Below are 23,686 nucleotides of genomic sequence, written 5' to 3'. Positions count from 1 at the left end.
GTTGAGTTAGGAAACTACGGTTTGCATGCAAATTGTTGTCTTGGAGTTTCACTCTATATACTAATAGTACCATGCACACCATCAAATATGAGTTTTAACAACTTTCCCTATGAAATGATAAAAGTCCATTAAATGGATTGGATATTCATGCAAACAAATAGGTAATTATGAAGATATAATTACGAAAATACTTCTCATGAAAATTCTAATGGTGTTATACATTGGCACCTTATCAAACAAAGTTTTTGGACCCTAATCGAGCCCGGCAATCTAGGGCGCAGCCCACTGGCAATTCACGACACCACGTGGCAAGGTCAGGGATGGCGCGCAAATCGAACGGCCCCCCAGCATGCCGCACCATTAGAAAAGAAATTTCACCGTGCCCATGTTAAAAATCGAAGTTTTTTTCCCCTTGTGGATATTAGGGCAGTTCCAATCGGGGGGAATTTTTAAACGTAATGGTCCATCAGCTGGGATTACCAGCTTGCCGCCCACGCTAAGCTCCCTACCCCCACGCGTCCATTATAGATGGCCTTAGTAATTAAATCTTTTAAGTGATTATGTACTTCTAGAAAATCATTCAATGGGGAACGGAGATAGCAGTACATGATATGATATGGTAAAGAAAAGTTCACCAACATCTTCAGCCGCGTCCCTCAAAGCGTCCCAAAGGGATTTAGGGTGCGTCGAACAAAATTTCGTTCCGAGCCGCGCGCTCTAAAGCCTTCTTCTGTTCGGCATGGCCCAATACGGTGTCCGGCGCCCCGAGCCCGTCCCCGCTACACAGGGGACGCGTCGGGCACGCCGAACACAACGAAAAGCGAGGTAGGCTCCCACCCATCGGCGACCACTTCCATAACGGTTGGTTCGCGCCTTTTATTTCTCGTCGCGCCTTCCCTCCCGCGGCTCCCACCCCTTCGTCGCTGCTCGATTTGCCGGCCGTTTCGACGGCAAATCTCTTCTGAATCGGGCACCATCATCGCGGCTGGCTCCCTCGCCGGCCTTTTCGCCGCCGCCGATTTGCCAGCGCATCCCAGAACACGGCGTCAAATGGTCTCGTTGAGCATATGTGGAGGATCAAAGGATTATCAGCGAATGCCGCGACGCCTTGATCTACCTCATTTATTACATTTGTTTAATTGTTTAATTGTTTGTTGTATTTTAATTTAAAAACAATTTGGGCAAACATATCTATTTGTATGCTATGTTTAATAAATGGTTGTGCTTTCGTAAACCCTATAAAAAAAGTTTGGGTGCGGCGTTTGGGTGACGCGGCTGGGGAGCGACGTCCCCCAAACGCGGCACGAAAAAAATACGTCCTCTAAATGCTCGATCCGATGCCGTTTGAGAGGCTTTGGGGGACGCGGCTGGAGATCCTCTTTGATCATATACCCGAAGTTGATTGTTTGTTGGTAAAATATCCACTACAAGGATTAGATCTCAGTCCGACTCACCCAAAAGGATTTTTGCGTAAACTAGACAAACTGAAGTCAAGAAAAAAAAAACTAACGTCACTTGTCCATTTTAATCTCGTGCGTGTTGGTGGCCGTTCGCTGCAGCCCCGGCCAAATGCATCATACTGCGCGCGCCCGTGCGCCGTGACCTGTCGTGTGCAAGCTGCTAGGTCTAGGCACGTCCGCTGTGCCGACCGTGCCACTGCTCTGGACAGCGCCCAGCCCTCCACGTCAGGCGGAGCCGTAAGACAGTACAAGCTCGTCCATCTTGCCGTTCCTGACCGGATAAAGCTCCCACTCCCTCTCCTCGCGTGCAACCAAGCTTTTTTTTGGCTGCAACTCACCAGTATCGCCCGGTACCCAACATGCATGAATTCTCGGTGGTATACAACACCAAAAAATAAGAAGTAAAATAAGATCTAGGATGTACAAGCGGACATCGCCGGGGCGGCACCAATTGGGTCGCTCACCAGTGGACGGCGTCGGGGACGGCTACGAGCCTACCATCACAACGTTGCTCAAGCTGGTTACGAACGTTGGCGGCAGACGCGCACAAGGGATTCCGATCTGGTCAATGGTAGCTGACCAAGCTACGTTTGTGTCAAATTCTGTTTCATTAGTTATGGTTGTTTTATCCTTTTATTATGTCCAGTTATCACGAGAAAGTCTCGGTGTAAATTTGTATTTCTTCCAAGTCCCTAATGGATATACTACCAATAAACAATCAACAACTTTGGCTAGATAGTCCAAGGCCTATCAACATCTGGGTAAATCACCAATTTTCCAGAAGAAATATTACCTTGTCCACGTTCTCACCCCCAGATCTAATCTCAACAAACCACCCCGCTAGAAGCCATTTGTGCGCCTTCTCCATATTACGAGGACAGAGCAAACCACACAAGGGTCATGGATAGGTAAAACAAATATATATAATGGCCTCACCACCAGAAAAAAGAAAAAAAAACATACAGTAAGTGCATCTCGGAGAAGAGGAATTCAGGACCTCCGCCTTCATCCTAAATCTGGGCCGGAGAAACGAAATACTGGAAAGGAAAAGCAAATCACATATATTAATAAAAAAACAGAACAGAAGTGCAGAACGTAAGAAGAAAAACATGTATAGAGAATGTAAGTGTTAAAGTAATCTATCTTAGATGAATACTGCAGGGTTGGTATACCTGGGAGGGAGCCTCGACGTTCTTCTCGACATCCACTAGTCCCTCTGCAAAGTGCAAACTGTCGCCTCTCTGTGCAAGCCTAACCTTCCGCATGTATAAATAGAGTCGTCGTTGGAGATGGACAGCTCTGTACAGGCGATTTCTCATTTATTGTGGGAATGGTGTGAGCACACAATTTCATTTATTGACCTGTTCTCCTTCACACAAAAAAAAAGCCCAGTATATATACAGCTACGTACTCATTAACTCAGCACACAATTACATTTATTGTGGTGGTCTGGAATGGTGTGACCTGTGAGTAAGGCGATTTAAAACTTTAAATACGACATTAAAAGGCCTCATTAACTCAGCAGAAGGAACCAAATTATGCTACTACCTCCATACCGGATTAATGGGCAATTACGCACTTCGAGAAACAAGTTTGACTACTAATTTGGTCAATAAAGTATAAGATATATATCACAAAATTAATCCGGTATGGAGGTAGTAGCTAGGATAAATAGAAGATGTTGAGGTCGCATTTTCCCTTTCTATCATTTCATCTACCTGATGAATCGATCTTAGAATATCACCTTCAGCAGCTGTTAATTTCTTTTTTCATTTACCATAATTCCATTTTTATTCCCTCCTGCCTCAAGTAAAGAAAACGAGCTGCTCACTATCCAGACTGCTCCCTCTCCAATCTGGACGCGACTTTCTTTAAGAAAATTAAACTACTTGTCAACCTAATTAATCCATTGATTGACTACCAGATGATAATTACCAAGATCGTCTGAATTTTGGACACTTCCTTTTCCAAACAATAATAAAAAATATGGCGGCTACATTACATGTGCCAAACTAGCCAGCCAGCCATCCAGCTAGAAGTTTAATGAAAGACAACTGATGCAACTAAAGATTGATTAGAAAAAAAAGACTATTACACAAATTGCAGGTTGGAATTCAACTGAATATTAAGAGACTTGATGAAAACACTCCTACTGGCTATTACGTTAACACAACAGCAGCGCACCAACACAAGAATACTGAACAAAGCAGCAACCAGAGACACCGAGTCAGACGGCGGAGTCCGCAATCCCGGGGCGTCAGTCATCACCCTCCCCTACCTGCACATAGAACACACCAGCAATTAAGTTCTTGGAGCAAATTTGTACAGCTCTTCAACACAAGAAACTCTGCTGATATATAAGACTGGCAACCCATAAAAACACCACAGGCCATGCATTATATTTGCCATATACAAAGACACATGATTTATAGTAAGCACAAAATTGCTACATAGCTGAATGATCACTAGGAGTGCATGCAAGCAGATTCAGTGGAGGCGAGCATCATCGTAGCCAGATTGCATAGTTACAAAACCATCATGTGAGCCAGCCAAACCTAAGCATGCCAGCCTTATTAAATTTCCTAACTTACAAAGTACTAAGGCTAGCATTTCCATTGGAGATCAGCACAGAATAGTAACCCAAGCACTGCCAAGAAAAAATGCTAAATCAAATCAAACAAGCTCTGGTGACACACACACACATCCATAACAACATCACACGCCATGTTGCAACAAACAGCTTATGTCACACTATACATTTCAATACTTGGTCAACTTTCCGTACCACGAAATGGGTACACATCACTCCAATACAACAACCTAACCTGATGCACGGCATGCCACTGAACAGTTCAAATATATAGTCCAGTTCAGGTCAGCAGCTCGATGCCCGAAACCACAAACTTACCTAAATCCATGAGAGTCAAAGAAGAAGGCCACCGCTGCAATGGCACGGCAGCAAGGGCCAAGGAGAAAGAAATCAAAACCTAGAACCAGCCAGGCTACATGGTAAAGCTACCATGGCTGTCATTTAGTCCTCCATATTATCCTTGAACAAGGAGAACAAAGCATGGTCAGCAAAGAAAATACTGCTGTACATCAGACACTTCAAATAGACGCTGCCGAGCCAAATTTGAACTGAACAAAACATAATGGTTGCTGTCAAGGCCTGTTAGTTTGGCAACAAAACAAAGGAGAGTTTCAACTGTAAACATGGCAGTATTTTTTTTCCCGAGAAACGGTAATAGATCAAGATTCCATACGGACTGACATTGGTAACAAGCAGAAACAAGGCACTAGATAAGATCATATTGTAAACATAGTCCAGAGTAAAGATGGTAGCTGAACCAAATAAAAAAGTTCATACAGACAAAACATGTCTTCGAGGCTCAAAGTGAATCAAAGTTCATGCTGATACAGAAAAACTTAAGTACAAGGAGCAAACCATATTAAACAAATGTAGGTAAACTAAACATTCAAATGGATGAAAAAGGACTTCAGAGTTAGCAAATACTAATTTTATAGCTACAACACTGGGATAGTATTATTTAGAACAGGGAAGGAGGAGTAAGGACATGTATGTCATTCCAGTAAAACTGTGCAGACTCGAATATCCAAACTATGCATGGAATCCTAAAGAGATTGTTTTCAGGATTACACACCAAACTTAAACCCAGCTGATTTATACACATGGACTAAGATTGGCATATGAGCAGTTATGCGCGGAAATTATGGGTAAAGTTGCAAACTTGCAAGTTGCAACTGAAGATCATGGTTTTAAAGGCGTTGTTTAGACGTCGCATAGGCGATGCTTAGGCATCAAGGCGCCCTCCCCCGCCTAGGAAAATTGACTGCTTTAAGCGCCTAGGCGTCTAAAGCACCCGCCTAGTCGTGGCTTAGGCATCAAAGCACTCCCAAACCTTCCTAAGACACCTTAACACCTTTAAAACCATGCTGAAGATGGACGCGGACATATGGAACCGGGTGGCACATGTCCCTGAAATCTAGACCACATTGTGACGCTTTGTGATCTGTGCATAGAGTAAGGGGAAATAAATACTAATAAATTTCTGATTCAATAAATGGTATTAATACATGACATTGCATGCAGACCATTGATGTAGAGCAGGGATAGTTGGTTGTACGAGTCAGCGTTCACCAAGGTTTTTGAGTCGCGACACAAAATTGAGTCGCCAAGGCTGCGACTCAGACTCAGTGTATAGTCGACCAAAGTCGTTGTATAGTAGTCATAAGTCGTTGTATAGTCGCGAGTCACCGTGATTTTTGGAAAACGACTCGGCGACTATATAGAGACTATTCGACTCAAAAACCATGGCGTTCACACTACACTAAGTCAGCAAACTACCCGAGTAGTTAATTTCTCTCGTTGGCAGGATTGACGTTGTCTTAAAAGCAAAAGGCTCACCTCACTGGTGTTCATTTATTGTGTCGGCCAGAATTTTTTAAACACATGCGGGGGAGCATGGTTGTCCTACGAACACCAATAATTAAACATGTGTTTTGGATATTCCTAATTAGAAAGTTGATTTTGGTAGACATGTATAAACATTTGAAAATAATCGTTTCAAAAGCAAAACATTTTAGAAATACGAATTATGGATTTTTGAAGTTTAGTTAGACTTTTCTGTAAATCTCTTTGATAAATCCGAAATATGAATAAACACATATTACTGGGATTTTAAACATGCATTATCCTATGTTTGCAGTAAACTTAAGACATGCCACTTAGTAAAACTTTGAAACTTTCAAAAATTGCAAGGAAATGCTGCATACAATGACCCAATGTGGTCCAAACCCTCCCCGGACCAACGCAAAGGGAGAGCTTCATGCACCAGGCTGCCGCTTTTTTAATTTAGACAGGAAACTCGGAAAGTAGATTATTCAAAAAAATCCAAAACATTTTAATTAGTGCAGGTCAATTTAAATTTGAGACCGCGTCGATATTAAAAAAAGGTTACATATTCAGATTTAATGTTCAGATCTACCATGGCCTAAGTAACCTAAAACCTAAAATTTATTTTCCTAATTATTTCAAAGCAATAGAAATTATATACAACAAAGATGACTCAAATTTGACATGGGAGGAGTCCGTTAAGAGAGACCTGAAGGTTTGGAATATCGACAAAGATTTAGCCATGGACAGGGGTGCATGGAAGTTAGCTATCCGCTTTCCGGAACCATGACTTGGCTTCGAGATCTTATGGGTTTCAACTCTAGCCTACCCCAACTTGTTTGGGACTAAAATGCTTGGTTGTTGTTGTTGTTGTAAAGATGACTCAAATTTAATGTGGTTTTCAACTTACTAGTATATCAGAATCATTTTCACATATTCACATGATATCTTTCATTATTTTGAATCACGATATCCCAAATTTGTATCCTCATGATCTAGTAAAGACATAAAATCTGTATGCACAAACTCTAACCTGAGTAGATTAACTCTTAGAGAGTAGATGCGGGCGGTAGTTGGAGAGTGACAGGTGCCCATAAATATCAATATTGACCCACTGATAATGTGGCAGGCTCATACTGCTGAGTACAAAAACCAAAAAAAGTCATGACTAGCATATACACAACACAACATACTAATATAGTAGAACAGATCTCAAACAGGTTGGTTGGTGAGATATAGGGAAAGATATCACCCGAGTGCATCCATGTATTTTCCTGCTGAAGATACGTAATTGATCACAGAATTGCTCCTAGCTGTAAAACAGGAACGGCAATCTTTCAGCCTGTATAGAGTATAGACACATTATTGCAAGCAGTGAACAAATGAAACCATTTCTGTGGTAAAGATTGTCATTTCTAAGTGAACACCCACCTGCTTGGCTTCAATTGAACAAATCTTCTCATCCTGCAGGAGCAGTAGCTGATCAATATAAACTTGAAAACAAACAATATATCATGTGTTACCTGAGTAACACAACAAGCAACAGAAAACACCAAATTTCACGTTGCATTCTACCTACGAGGAAAAAAGTAATCAGAATCGGCGTGTTGACGCCATTTGATTGGATTGTCGTAACACAACCAGCTGTGCATGAAGCTAGCTTGCTGCAAGGTCAGCAACAGCCCCCCATGCTGCACATAAGAAGAAAAATGCTTCATATCAAAGATCTGTTGAGTAGAAGAGGAGCACACATTTCCCTCAAAAAATTGTCAATTACTGCTGTCCAAATCGGGCAAGCAAAAACAGGAAGCCAAAACAACATGATGGCATCTTGACTCACATGCAACCTTTCCCTAAACCCTAACATTCAATTCAACTTGAAAAAGGAAACGATTATTAGCAAGAATAGATGCAGGATGGGAAGAGGCCATGGAGCTCACCGGCAGTACCTTGTTAGGGAGGTGGCCGTTAGTGGCATGTCGGAGTCGTGGCCACCGGCAGGACCTCAGGGACAAGGCCGCCGGCAATATAGGTCGTCGGCATCAGACATTCAGACCTCAACACCCCGTGTTGCAACACACCAGAGAACAATACGCGTGAGCAGATCAGCAACGGCATGAGCAGTGCAGCGGTGCGTACTTGTAGCCGAGCAGCAATGGGGGATGCATAAGAGGAGGAGGGACTGACCTAGGGGTTCCATGTACCTGCCCAAGGCGCTGACGCGGTAGGCGCTGACCCGGCAGAACTGCGACGGCCGCCGTACTCACCTTTCTTCCCCAGATCCGACGCACACGAGCAGGTGGCTGATAGAGGCTGCAGTCGACGGATCCAAGGGAGAAGCGGGAAGGGCGACCTCGACGGCACGTACTGTCGCCGTCGGTAGCCACTTGCCTCGTGGGGCAAAGCTCCGCGCTGCACCCGGACGTAGACATGGTCTCCCAAGGATGGTGCGTCGAAGGGAGGCGGCGGGACGGACGGCGGCGGCGGCGGTGGCGGCTAGGGTCAGCACCTAGGGTTTCGCGGATGCGCCGGGGATCGGGTGGGACTGGACGTGGGAGGTATGGGGTGGACGGCGTTTACATAATTCGGTGGGTGGGGGCGGTGGTCGATCAGTGGCGAGGTGGGGGGTTGCTGGCCGGTCGGATGGATGGTGACCACGCTGTAGCTATTTGCTCTGCACAAAATTTTGGCTCCCAAACTCAAATTTTCGTGAGACTTCCAGGTTACCCTAACTATGATACCTGGGCATGGGACGCCTGGCCCAGCCTGCCCGATAATCCCGGGCCAGGCTCAACTCAACCATGCCATCGGGTTGGGTTTGGGCCTGATTTTTCACCCGACGGTCACGTCTAGGCCTTGATTTTCTGCAGTTTATTAAGAAGCCTGGCCCGTGGCTCGGAGCCCTAAGCACGGCGGGCCTTCTCTCCGATGTGTTGGGCCTGGGCCTGATTTTTTGGCCCGAAGACCAGACCTAGATTTCTTGCCTCGTGGTTGGGTCCGCCTGGCCCGAAGCATGGCCTAGCCCGAGAAATGCCCAGGTATACTCTATGGTGTCGAGTGGGATCCCGCGATAGTCGTACTTATGGCGCAAATTTATAAATTTATCTTTTCAGTGTAAATTTTGAGATAAAATTTGCACTAGAAAAACTAAATTGAACTATAATAGAAACTTGGGTGGGATCTCACTTGATCCACCAGTTACCAATGAATTTTCTTTCCATGCTGATATTTTTAGATCACACAAAGTTGCTTTTGAAATGTTGTGAGCATCAAGACGAAGTAGCGCTCCTAACTTCGTGTTTATCACAGCTGAGCTCAAATTTTGGCTTGTGCTTGCTCGGACAAAATCAAATTTGTTTGAATCCTATGCCTTAATCCTTCGAAACTTATTGACATGCATGATGTACGAAGTTGAGATATAAGTCAGTACTCATCATCATCATTTTTTGTACTTGCAAGTAGCTAGGTCCGATGTATGGTAGCCTCCTTGTGCCTCCTAGCTAGGCAAGATGCATCCATCATTGTTTCGCAATGTAGACTCCATAGCTCGATGAGGCATCCAGTCCTTTGATTGGCCTAATAGAAAATATTAAACTAAGGTTCAAAATTAGTCTACATCCGGCGTGGAGAACAAAAAAAAAACTCGTTCTTACGGCAATCCCTCGTATCCATCGAAAACTCTCTTATGTGCTTAACACTGTTAAGAACTAAACATGCTCACACTCGCACCCTCTCTATCACTAGCACAAAATACCGACTCGACTCCCCTAGCTCAATAACTACACCCCGCTTAATCATCCCATGCCCAAAAAACAAAACAACTCAACATACGAACATGTTTCACCATAACCACCCAAACGGGCTGATGTATTAGAGATGGAGGTATGGATGAAGCATGGCGGTGGGTTTGGGCACGCCAACATCGGAGATGATCCACACTTTCCTAATGAACGGGGGAGGCGCGTTGACAGTGGAGGTGGCTGGAAAGGGTGGAGCGTCGAGGGCGGAATAGTTGTGTTGATGCCACAAAGAGTGTCTGATGGCAATGGTGGTGACATTTGTGAATCTAGGAGAGACGAGCATGATTTTGGCGTGGGTAGACAACACGGACACCAAGGTTTCCTCCAAGCATATTTCTTGTACAACAACTGTCTGAAATTTTAAATGGCACATGAAATAGTGTGTAATAACTACCTTTTAGCATACAATCATACCCACATCGATGAAATGCAAAGTGAAATGAAAGATAATAAGTATCTCAGATCATTAGACAATGAAAAGACATGTGAAATGATAGGTAATAAATATGTCCTAATACAAAATAATAATGCATGACACCTAAATGCCACATTAAATAATTGATGATTGTTAATAAATATCGTGTAGCATAAAATAAGGCCATAGAAAAACATGCGACAATGAAATGGCACATGATTTGGGGGGGGGGGGGGGGGGGGGTGGGGCCGGGGAGGCGGCCTCATATGCGGCAACATGTGTTGGCACTCCAATAGTGGTCGTTCGGCGATGTTGTTTGGATGGCGTACAAGGGCGTGATTGTAGATGTTCTCACAGAGCTACGTTACTTCTCCCTTATCTTGGCCTGCTCCTACGTACATTCCACACGTGAGCTACCTTTTACCTCTCCAACCACCATATAGGATGCCTTATCGTTCTACTCTTCGGTGCTGGATGATTCCCCGAGCACAAGGTGTCAAGGATGCATGGTGTCTAGGTAATCTCACTATTTGCAATCTTGGTGGTTTTGTATGTGTGGTTGTGCATATGGTCAACTGGGTTATATTATGATCCAAATTCATATACTAAAGGGAGGCTAACTTCTGACGAGCGGAGCGAGGCCCGTCGCCGGCTACGGATCGTTGACATCGTCTATATATATACATCTTGTAAGCCGTCGGCTAGGGTTTATCAGATTATAAGATAACCCACGGAGTTTGTAAACACTCCCCGATATAGTGAGTTTTGCTGGCTGGCGCCCGTGGTTTTTTCCCCTTCTGTGTTGGAAGGGGTTTTCCACGTTAAATCTTGTGTCTCTGTTGCGTTTACCTTTATCATTTTTCGTTATTTGCTTGTCGCTTTTATAACAAACTGTGTTGTAACAGTATTTATACATGATAATTTTATTGAAAGAATGTCCTCATAACGTATGTGGCATACCATTCTCCTGTGTGGGTGTTGTTTTTTGTCAGAAAATATGAAACAAATCGTTATATTGTGGGTGTTATTGCTAATTTGTGAGTATAACACTGATTTTAAAATTTTCTTTACTCATGTTAAATTCTTCACAAACTAGGTTGGGCTGTTGAGTGTACCCCGGAAGTTGAACCTTCCATTGATCCATTTTTGTATTAGGGGAGCGTTTCTGAGGTCTGTGCTAAGTTATTATGCCGGGGTAAATAATTATAGAGTATTAATACTCTATAATATTTATAGAGTATTAATGTTCTAGATAATCTTAGCCTAGACCAACTTCCCTGGAGAACTTCGACGACGTTTGGATGCAGCAGCAAGCGAAAGTCCTCGCGCTGCCACCGTCAGCCGTCACGCGCGAGGCAAGGAAGCGCCACTGCAAGCTCGAGCAGCGCCTCGTCATCGCGGAGTGCGACGAGCGCATGCGCCTCGAGTGGGTGCGCCAGTTCCCGGAGGATGTTGTTGCGATGGAAGCCTTCTACGCCGAGAAGGAAGAGGCCAAGGCGGCGGTTAAGGCGGCGAAGAAGGCGGACCGGGAGGAGAGGAGGGCAAAGCAGGCGGCGAGGAAGAAGGAGAAGGAGGAGAAGACCGCGAGGAAACCGGAGGAGAAGAAAAATGGCGCTGGCCCGTCGACGATCATCATCGACTCTTCCTCGTCCCTCGAGTGGACGTTGACTCCGGTGTCATCGACAACACTGGGCTCCTCCGACTTAGACTGGGATTCCGAGTAGTTTAGCCCAGTTTTAAAATAAATTTGATTGTAGCAAATGTTGGTTGAACTTTGCAATATATTTATATTTCTAGTTTATTTTTACATTTTCCGTATGCAATTGTGTGAAAATGTTGTTTTTGGCACGGCATTTTAGCGCATCTGCAAATGGACAAATTTTGCGCTGCATTTTGGCGCGGCGGTTTAGCGCATTTGCAAAAGCTACGCTAGCGCCGCACAGTGCGCGCTATAAATCCAAATATACAGCGTCTGATATAGCGCATGTGTTGGACATGCTCTGACGAGGAAATATCCAACCGGAGTGAGTTAGTATGAAAGACCAGGGTGGCCCAAACCAGTCGCCTCCTTATGAACTTGCTCGCAAGGATCCATATTGACTCAATGGTGCACAACATGAAGAACAAGTCAAGGATCCAACTGTGGTAGTCCTTGTGTAATGCACACCCTAGACCAATTCGCCACCTTAGCCTCCATCTCCCTCCCCGGTGACTTGTAAACACATCTATCAATACAATAAAATCAGGAGTAGGTCTTTACCGATCTCCAGCAAGAGGAGCCTAACTTGGGTGCATCGTGTATGTGACAATCTCATACAAGACATCCAATGTCATCATCATTCTCCACCTCATCTAAGCTAACCCTATAGCATCTGCCTTAACAATGCATCGACAGTTGGCGACCACTGTGCGGCGTCGCTTGACATACATATGGAGTCTTGGTCCTGTCGGGATAACTTTCCCCAGTCATCAATGATAGCACAACTGGCTGCATGATCACCATATGAGACTATGGTCTTATCTCACACCGTGGCTACCGGCCAGCCCCGACGCCGATCACGCACGCTTCAATCATACCGATCGACAACGTTAATGTGTTCCTCTGCTTCACTGGCGCAACTGAAAGTGTTGGGGCTAATACCCCAACGAGTTTGTCACGACAGCAACTCGGTCGTGACATCACTGACTCTGCTAGCACCCTCTGATGAGGACATCCAGGCAGCCTGGTACACTAGGACAAGCCTTGATACGATGATTAAGTCTAAGGTTGTACCAGTATTGTATCGTAGTATTATTATTATGGAATAATGTAGCCAGGTCATGTGGTGGGCCAAATTAGGGTTTTAAGTTGTGTCTATTTGACTTGGGCCTGTCCAAGTCGAATTAGGTTAGGCCCAACAAGGGCTTGGCTGGCCACCACCCCTCATATAAGGTGGAGATGCGGCTAGGGTTAGGGGTAGTCTAGTTTTTGATTCAAATCATGTAGAACCTTGAGTTCGAGTTATCACCGTCCCTATGGGATCGACATGTGTGACAGCGTCTCGGATGTTCGTCCAGTTATCTATCAATAAAGGCGTGATAGTTCTTGAGTCTGTCAAGTGTGATCGTGCGTGCGAGAAGGTCCTCGAACTATCGAGGGTTATCGAGCTTGGCGTGTCTATTCTGCTTGAGGTTCGGCGTTCTTCGTCGAGTTGCTCGCCGGATTGGCATTCCCCATCTTCAGGTTATGTGTATCGCACACGTGATTGGGAGACTTATCGGATCCTATGGATCAAGGAGGTGCAACGTGAAAGATCGGGCCAACAACCCGTATCACCCTCGCCGCAATCGACAACATAAACTTTGGCGCCAACATCGTTGTTTTGTTCTTCGCACCCATCGATGGCAGCTTCACCACCAATCTGGCCACGGGTGGCGGCCTAGATGAAAAGTGTGAAAATGAATCGCTCTTCCCCACCCTCGACTACAAGACCAATGGTGTCTCGGATGGTTCCATCTCGCGTGGGACCGACACCCTTGCATTGGCGTTTATGGCCAATCCCATTGAGAATGTGGTGCCTAACGCCAGTACGACCACAAACAACAGCACAACCCTGGGATAGGGCACAACCAATGCCGAAACAGGTGCCAACGCGTCAAATCCAAGCACCAATGCCCCATACCATACTAAATCTAGGTGTCAATGCCCTGAATTCTAGGGAGGTCGCTCCAACTCGAGGCGCCAATGCGAGAGCAGTACCACCGCCTTCCCTAGATCCACTAACCATACTAATCATGCCGAAGACACACGGAAATGATTCGACAAGGGCTGCTCGCGAAGCAAGAGCGCCAACGCCTATCGCGAGACGGCCTGCACATAGAGAGGTTGTAGTGAAATACAACATTGTTTCCGATTATAGGAATCGACACATATTCGCTCACACCAACCCCAACCAATAGGGAAGAGCTCTCGATAATAAGTTTGAACATGAATACCCACGAGCCAATGGCCACAAAGCAGGATTGTGATGTCCGTCGTGCTGCGACAAGCAACACCGCATGAGAGCCAATTCTGGCACGAAGGGAGGTAGCAGCGGGTCTTGCTAATAACACAGCGAGCAATGGGTTGCCTTTATTCAAAATACTAGTAAAGAACCTCGTGGCCACAGCCAAACTTTCAAAACAAGGTCGCGCCGTGAAGCACCAAGAAGCTTGTATGCACAACTTTGCCAAAAGGTGGTGGCACGCTTCAAGGAGAAGACTCCGAGGGAAGGTTGTACCAACTCGGTCGCCACAATGGTCCACCAACCGCTCGCCATTGGCTAAAGATAGAGCCTATCAAGGAGCCGGCTATCTCTAGTGCTTAGGCTAACAACCAAGGGAGCCAACCAAAGAATATGATGAGGACATCCCATCTGTTGATACAACCGATGTACCGATAGCCAAACAAATACAAGGACAATCACTCGAGCTCGTGCCAAACAACTTAACTATCAGGTACTTTCATTTTTTAGAACTATTCCTCACATACATGAGAATATGATGCTGCCTAAATTAGATGTGTTTGTTACTCTTAAGAATGATGGACCTAGCATGGATGAGGAGGACAAACATTGGAGCATGATCACACATGGAGGAGATGGCAGCAAACGTGTGAGGATTGAAGAGAACGTCCCAAGTGAAGATTTCAGAACTTTGAAGCCATCATAATGATGATTGAAGACTTGGACGAAATATACAAGATTATACTTCATAATTTCGTCCATAGCATAATATGGTGCCGCGTCACCTTTAATTTTGGGCCAAGCCCATGTCATTTTCGCAGAAATAAGTCAGCCACTTTTTAGAGACCATATTGAAGGGGGAAAGGCCTTCTAGGGTTTGGGTCGGCCACCATACGTATGACTGGCCGAAACCCCACCTTTTCCTCCTTTAAATACCCCCATAGTCATCACGTTTAGACTTGGATTTTGATTAGACTAAAAGTTAGCCATTGTTGCAACTCACGTATACTTCTTTTGAGGCCAACGCCGAGAACAAGACAAACTATTCGAAATCCCACCGTATTCAATAAAGCTTTCATCTTCCATCCGCAATATTCTGATTGCAATATTAGTTCTTACTTATTCTCGATTTTAGGTAGGAATTAAGACCCTAACTGGTCAGGCTGATCGTGCTTTCGCAAGATCAGTAACTCCCGGAGATTGTCCTAGCGATTGCATTGACGCATGAGCTTTGCACGTGTAGTCGGATCGTCAAGCACGAACTCCACCAACAAATCGACGGTATCATATTCTCATCGAAAGATCGGACACCTTTGCCCTATCAGAATGCGACTTTGGCGCAACCTGACATACGTCTGCATGTTTCAGGGCAGAATGAGGCCCAAAATGCTTCACCAGAACCCGCACAGGTTATGCGCCGGCAGTCAATGAGTGACGGTACACGATATTTTGGACCGGTAACGATTAGCGAGTAGTATCACACCAACTTCAAAGGGCCGCGGGCAATCAAGAACTACACCGCCAACATTTATCCCAAGACATGGATCAACAACTATGGCGCAACCTGACATACGTCTGCATGTTTCAGGGCAGAATGAGGCCCAAAATGCTTCACCAGAACCCGCACAGGTTATGCGCCGGCAGTCAATGAATGATGGTACACGATATTTTGGACCGGCAGTGATTAGCGAGTAGTATCACACCAACTTCAAAGGGCCGCGGGCAATCAAGAACTACACCGCTAACATTTATCCCAAGACATGGATCGACAACTACGACATCACCATGGAGATCCACTCGGCTTGCTCATGACCACCACTCGGCTCACTCGCGGCATGCTTGGCGCACGTAGATGGAATAAGGAAGACATAGGACTGCCTACTCCACTCCGACCCCAAGGCATGGCCATTCGACCTCCATAAGGAGTTACAATTATTATTTTGAATGCATGAATGTTCAACATTCGAATCTCTGAGATGTTGAATTTTCAACGTGCTAAGGGTCCACGTGCCCATCTCGATTATTGAGTGCCGTGTTGTATTAAGGCCAAGACCGGCTGAACGTCACAAGAGGCGCACGACCAGCTTTGGAACACTACACGATTTTCTCAAGACATCTTCCGTTCAACCAGCCGCTTGACTACTTGCCGTGACTTCTGCTTGATAATTAATTAATGATGATCAAAACTTCAAACATGAGTCAATCCACTAGTCCAGAATAGCAGCATGGATTCACTATGTGTCACGGGGATATCCTGCATGTCCCAGAACATAACAATTGCTATATAGCTTCTGCCTTAAGTTCGAGCCTCGCACAATCCAACAGAGATTATGGCACTTTAGTTTAAAAGTTGTAAAAGCAAAATGGAACAAAATGCTGTCTAAATATTACTTGCTACCCAATCCAGTGATTTCTATAGTTTGTGCCCTCGGTCGCTTCATGTCCTGCCATTCCTTGCTTGATTAGTTGGTATGTTGTTTGGCCTCTCTTTTAGTCCTAGCCTTCGTTGTGGTCCATCCATTTGTTTTCAAAAGTCTCCCTCTTGGACGCTTGATAGTCTTGAAGTAGCTTGATTGTCCCGTTTGAGTCTTCATTGTTTTGTTCTTGATGTTTGGGTGATCATTTGGTGAGACAGAGCCTGTAGTGGTGTCGCTGTCGGTGTTCCTGTCCTCGGCTATACCAGCATAAAAACATATAAGTTAATACGAATGTAAATATCATATTTAATCAACTAAGCCTGTCATGGACTTGCACACTTTATAATTGTCAAAAGAATCTTGTTGATCTTTATTTCATTCTCCTTTTCCAAAAAAACAAAACACAAGTTGCATGCACTAGTATATATTAGGTAGATGGATAGAAGGGTAATATTACATCGATGTTAAAGTGGTTTTGGAAGATTTACGGATTCAGCCACAATGGTATTTTCAAGAGAAACATGCCATGTTTTGGTACTGCTCAAAACTAAACACATGGATGATTGTATGTACATTAAATATCATATCGAAAAGAGCCGAATGGACAGAAAGATCAACATTTGGTTGGGAAGTTAACTGTACGTATAATTTGTACACTTCACATGAAGATAATATCTTTACATCAAATAATTGTTGGATGTTTAGAAAAAATGGCATACAAAGGCATTTTGTAATTTTAAAAGGCTCATATTTAATTACATAAAAGTCGGGTGAGAAATGATGCATACTAGACTAGTGCACTAATGGATATCTTGAGACAAATAATCAAACACAGTCACACATAAAGCAGATGGTTATATATATATATAAAGTGCAGTAGTGTGCTTGATGTATTTGTTGTTAACGGACACAGGGTAATTTCTATATATCCTCGTAATAGAAGAAAAGTATTAACTAGGACTACTCAGGATGGAAGAACCTAAAGAAGAGAATATGAGAAACATATGTATGGAAAAGCACTACCATATATCACCGATAATGAGGAACTTACTGCTAATGAGGAACTAGAGGCAGAGCTCCAAAAGCGTTTTGAGCACCACGACCCTTGTGAGATGATGCGTGATCTCAAGGTTATCTTTGAAACTTATGCGGCCGTGGAGAGCTATGAGGCCTCGAAACAGTTCTTTGGCTGTATGATTGAAGAGGGCAGCTCCGTTAGTGAGCACGTGTTCGCCATGTCCGGACACGCGAAGAAGCTCAGTGACTTGGGGATGATGATCCGTAACCAGCTGGGTATTCATCGTGTCCTTCAATCACTGCCACCAAGTTACAAGAACTTCGTGATGAACTACAACATGCAGAACATGAACAAAGATTTACCTGAACTCTTCTCCATGTTGAAATCTGCTAAAGTAGAGATATGGAAGGAGAACCAAGTGTTGATGGTCAACAAGACCACTAGTTTCAAGAAGCAGGGCAAGCCTAACAAGGGAAACTTCAAGAAGGGCGGCAAGAAAGTTGCGGCGCCTCCTGAGAAGCCTAAGGCTGGTCCTAAGCCTGAGACTATGTTCTATTATTGCCAGGGGAAGGGGCACTGGAAGCGTAATTGCTCCAAATACTTGGCCGATCTGAAGAGCGGCCACGTCAAGAAGAAAGGTATATTTGATATACATGTTATTGATGTCTATCTTACTGGTTCTCGTAGTAGTGTCTGGGTATTTGATACTGGTTGTAACTCGAAACAGGAACTGCGGAATAAACGAAGCCTGACGAGGGATGAGGTGATGATGTGCGTTGGAAATGGATCCAAGGTCGATGTGATCGCCGTCGGCACGATCCCTCTACATCTACCTTCGGGATTAATTTTAAACCTCAATAATTGTTATTTGGTACCTGCGTTGAGCATGAACATTATATCTAGATCTTGTTTAATGCAAGACAGTTATTCGTTTAAGTCTGAGAATAATGGTTGTTCGATTTATATGAGTAATGTCTTTTATGGCCATGCACCTGAGATGAATGGTTTATTTTTGTTAAATCTTGATAGTAGTGATACACATGTTCATAACATTGATGCTAAGCGAATTAAATTGAATGATAATTCTACTTATATGTGGCACTGTCGTCTTGGTCATATTGGAGTGAAGCGCATGAAGAAACTCCATTCCGATGGACTTCTTGAGTCACTTGACTTTGAGTCACTTGACATATGCGAAGCATGTCTAATGGGAAAAATGACTAAGACTCCATTTTCTGGTACAATGGAGCGAGCTATAGACTTATTGGAAATCATACATACCGATGTGTGCGGACCAATGAGTGTAGCATCGCGTGGTGGTTATCGCTATGTTCTAACCTTCACGGATGATCTGAGTAGATATGGGTATATTTACTTTATGAAACATAAGTCCGAGACTTTCGAGAAATTCAAGGAATTCCAAAGTGAAGTAGAAAATCAACGTAACAAGAAGATTAAGTTTCTGCGTTCTGATCGCGGAGGCGAATATCTGAGTTATGAGTTTGGCATGCATTTAAAGAAATGCGGAATACTTTCACAGTTGACACCGCCGGGAACACCACAACGCAATGGTGTGTCCGAACGTCGTAATCGAACTCTCTTAGATATGGTTCGGTCTATGATGTCTCTTACCGATTTGCCGTTATCGTTTTGGGTTATGCATTAGAGACAACCACATTCACTTTAAATAGGGCACCATCTAAATCCGTTGAAACGACACCGTATGAATTATGGTCTGGGAAGAAACCTAAGCTGTCATTCCTTAAAGTTTGGGGTTGCGAAGCTTATGTAAAGAAGTTACATCCTGAGAAGCGAGAACCCAAAGAGGAGAAATGCGTCTTCATAGGATACCCTAAAGAAACAATTGGGTACACTTTCTATCACAGATCCGAAGACAAAATCTTTGTTGCCAAGAACGGATCCTTTCTTGAGAAGGAGTTTCTCACGAAAGAAGTGACTGGAAGGAAAGTAGAACTCGACGAGGTTGATGAACCTTCTCTCGTAGATCAGAGTAGCGCAGTGCCGGACAAGATTCTAAAGAAGTTTAGAATGGATGAAAGCAAGAAAGGGTTTTTGCCTATGTTGCCAGGTAAGGTCTTGAGTAAGACTGAAGGTCCGGCTACGGCAGATGAAAGAGAGAGGATGAACAAGATCCCCTATGCCTTGGCAGTAGGCTCTATCATGTATGCCATGCTGTGTACTAGACCGGATATCACACATGCTGTTAGTTTGACCAACAGATATCAAAGTGATCCAGGAATGGAACACTGGACAACGGTCACGAATATCCTGAAGTACTTGAAAAGGACTAATGATATGTTTCTTTGTTATGGCAGTGACCTAGAGCTCGCTTTAACCAGTTACACCGATGCAAGTTGGAACACCGATCCTGATGACTCTAAGTCTCAGTCTGGGTATGTGTTTATATTGAATGGTGCGGCAGTAAGCTGGAGGAGTTCCAAGCAGTGCACGGTGGCAAAATCTTCAACAGAATCTGAATATATAGCGGCTTCAGAGGCTTCATCGGAAGCGGTATGGATGAAGAGGTTCATTGTTGAACTTGGTGTGGTTCCTAGTGCATTGGTGCCATCGCCAATGCAAAGGAACCAAGGTCACACAAGAAGCTAAAGCATATCAAGCTGCGTTTTCATTCGATTCGCGAGTACATCAAAGATGGTGAAGTATAAATTTGCAAAGTACACACAGATCTGAATGTTGCAGATCCGTTGACTAAAGCTCTCCCTAAGGCAAAGCATGACCAACATCAGAATGCCATGGGTGTTAGGTACCTTACAATGTAATCTAGATTATTGACTCTAGTGCAAGTGGGAGACTGTTGGAGATATGCCCAAGAGGCAATAATAAGGTGGTTATTATAATATCTTTGTGTTTATGATAAATGTTTGCATACCATGCTATAATTGTATTAACCGAAACATTGATACATGTGTGTTATGTAAACAACAAGGAGTCCCTAGTAAGCCTCTTGTATAACTAGCTTGTTGATTGATGGATGATCATGGTTTCGTGATCATGAACATTGGATGTTATTAATAACAAGGTTATGTCATTGGTTGAATGATATAATGGACACACACCCAAATGAGCGTAGCATAAGATCAAGTCATTAAGTTTAATTTGCTATAAGCTTTCGATACATAGTTGCCTTAGTCCTTCGACCATGAGATCATGTAAATCACTTACACCGGAAGGGTACTTTGATTACATCAAACGCCATTGCGTAAATGGGTGGTTATAAAGATGGGATTAAGTATTCGGAAAGTGTGAGTTGAGGCATATGGATCAATAGTGGGATGTGTCCATCCTGATGATGGATAGATATACTCTGGGCCCTCTCGGTGGAATGTCGTCCGATTAGCTTGCAAGCATATGATTGGATCATAAGAGATGACATACCACGGTACGAGTAAAGAGTACTTGTCGGTAACGAGGTTGAACAAGGTATGGAGATATTGATGATCAAACCTCGGACAAGTAAAATATCGTGTGACAAAGGGAATTGGCATTGTATGTAAATGGTTCAATCAATCACTAAAGTCATCGTTGAATATGTGGGAGCCATTATGGATCTCCAGATCCCACTATTGATTATTGCTCGGAGAGGAGTCTCGACCATGTCTGCATAGTTCGCGAACCGTAGGGTGATGCGCTTAAGGTTCGATATCGCATAAGTAGATTCGGAATATGATATGGAGTCCGAAGTTTTTGTTCGGAGTCTCGGATGGGATCCAGGACATCGCGAGGAGGTCCAGAATGGTCCGGAGAATAAGATTCATATAAGGGAAGTCATTTTCTGGGGTTCGGGAAAAAGTCCGGTGTTTTGATCGGAGCTTCTAGAAGGTTCTAGAGGGCCACCAGTGGGCCCACCACCCCGGGAGAGGCCACATAGGCGCCACATGGCATGGTGGGGCCTGCCCACTATGACATGTGGGCCTAGCCCATCCTACCCATTAGAGATAATATCTATCTCTAAATTTAAATGGTTTAAATCTAGAGATAAGATCTATCTCTAAAATAAAGTGTTTAAATGAAGAGATAAGGGGAAGGCTTGAGGGGGAAGAAAAGTCACCCCTCATGCACCGGCCAAGGGATAGGTGGGGCCAAGGGGGAACCCTAGGCCGACCCCTCCCCCTATATAAAGAGGGGAGGGGGTGGCCGGCCACCACACCCATCCACAAACCCTAGTCGCCCCCCTCTCTTCCTCCTCCATATACTGCTCATGCTTAGGCGAAGCACTGCAGTAATTCTTCTCGACCACCACCACCACGCCGTCGTGCTGCTGGGATTCCGTGGAGATCTACCACACCTCCGCTGCCCGCTGGAACGGGGAAAGGAAGGGGCTTCATCGACACCGTACGCGCGACCGAGTACGGAAGTGCTGCCGGATTGCAGCACCGAGACGATCGTCTACACCAACAACGAGATTAATCTCGTAGGCTTTGGAATCTTCGAGGGTTAGTCTCATCTCCATCTCGTTGTTCAGATCTCATAGATTAGATCTTGGCTTTTCCATTGATTAGATCTTGGATTTATTCGTCTTTGCGGTAGGAAATTTTTTGTTTTCTATGCAACGAACCCCATCAGGTCGTCCATGGGATTTGGCGGGAGATTGGGCGAGAGGTAGACGGAAACGGGCGGGACGGAGACGGAGCGGACGGACATAGTGTTTCTCTAAGCGTTTCCTTTGGTTTGGGTAGATGTTATTTTTCCCTTGAAAAGCACAGGTGAGCGAGACTTTCCCACGGAATAGTCTTGATCGAATCCTGCGAAGCGAACACAGCTGCAGGAAAAGTTTCCAGAGGAATCGAGGCCCGTAAAATTCCTACGAAATTCCCGCGCACCGAACGGTGCCTTAGTCGGTGGATGGTGCTGAATTTTTTCGATATTTACAACAAAAATGTCATCTAAGTGCATATTTGTGTTCAAATTAGTTAACACTATAACTAGCCTAGCTAGGACCAACCACAGCCATTTGACATTCTCAACCGTCGGATCTTGCTACTGGACGTCTCAGATCGTCACTTGGTCCCGAACTGTTTTACCGTTCCGTCCCGCACTTCCCGTCCGGCTCGTCATTATTGGGCTGCTTCTCCGGGGATCGAGTTAGACAACTTCCGGTTAAACGGGCCGATTTAATGTCGAAGCTGCTGATTTGTGATGGGCCACCACACTAAAAACTTATTTTTTGGCCTGTAGCTACGCTCTCGGATGATTTTCTAGCCCAACTTAGTTTTCTGCGCCTTTCTCCTTCCGTCAGGCCGCCGTCTCTTCCGCTGCTCCTCCTTCGCTGCAGTGCAAAGCAACAAAATCGCGATACCTCGCTCGAAATAAAATTCGCAAGATGAAAAGCGGCGAAGTAATGGTGATGAAGATCGTCCGTCTCCCTCCCGTTACTGTTACTAGGAGTTAAGGTATGTTACTTGTTGCCCCCTCTATATATGGTGCGTGCCCACGGGCCACGGCTTCCATATGATCTTTCACCCTGCCCCTCCTCATCAACCAATGTTACTCAGCCATCTTAGTTGATATGTTATTGTTTCAGGATTTGTCCAATTGGAGATGGATTTGGCATGATGGCCTCAAGATGCAGCGGCCATTCGATTCCCCTTTTGCGATTCCTCACCTCGATCTGTCTTCCCAATCCGATAGGTTTGATCCATATTGCTATTTATTCTCTTTATTTATGTACGCTGTATCGACAGGATCAGGGATGGGCGTGGACACCTCCAGCTTCATGGCGCTCCAGAGTACTTACTCCATAGGAAGATGATGCAGGTCAAGCGCCAGATCCCATCTGCTCACCTCGCCATTATTAAGGTAAATCAACGACCACACATCTACTATTAGTTAGAATTGTGACTTTTTGGTTTTCAATCTGGTTGTGGATTCATTCGTCTTGGGGTCTGACAGGAGAAGGTGTCGGCAATCTTCATTACGACAACATTACCCAGTAGACCATGTGGACCTTAGTGTTGCTACTTCCTTTCAATCCGTTTGATAATGGTCTGATATCCTGTATATAGTTCTACATCAGTTCATATGGCATATATCTATGAGAAAAGTTTCTTTTGTCTACATAGCACATTGCTGCCCAGTTTTAGAAGCTGCATAAGCATTTGGTGTAACATAACCATTCATGTTTTGACATATTGCTTTGG

General features: G+C 44.5%; 2 long non-coding RNA genes across 2 annotated transcripts; one reads left to right on the top strand and one right to left on the bottom strand.

Annotated features, from left to right (window-relative positions):
• Positions 1-2,213: 2,213 nt before the first annotated feature.
• Positions 2,214-3,205, bottom strand: LOC127331219 (uncharacterized). The gene is made up of 3 exons (XR_007869669.2): positions 2,633-3,205; positions 2,424-2,497; positions 2,214-2,319 (listed from the first exon to the last, which is right to left on the bottom strand). It is a non-coding gene; the product is annotated as an uncharacterized lncRNA (long non-coding RNA).
• Positions 3,206-22,499: 19,294 nt separating this feature from the next.
• LOC127331218 (uncharacterized) lies at positions 22,500-23,686 on the top strand. Its single transcript, XR_007869668.2, has 3 exons — positions 22,500-22,939; positions 23,071-23,345; positions 23,439-23,686. It is a non-coding gene; the product is annotated as an uncharacterized lncRNA (long non-coding RNA).

This window comes from Lolium perenne, chromosome 2, assembly GCF_019359855.2.
Source record: "Lolium perenne isolate Kyuss_39 chromosome 2, Kyuss_2.0, whole genome shotgun sequence".
NCBI classification, from domain to species: domain Eukaryota; kingdom Viridiplantae; phylum Streptophyta; class Magnoliopsida; order Poales; family Poaceae; genus Lolium; species Lolium perenne.
This window is presented reverse-complemented; position numbering and strand designations above follow the sequence as displayed.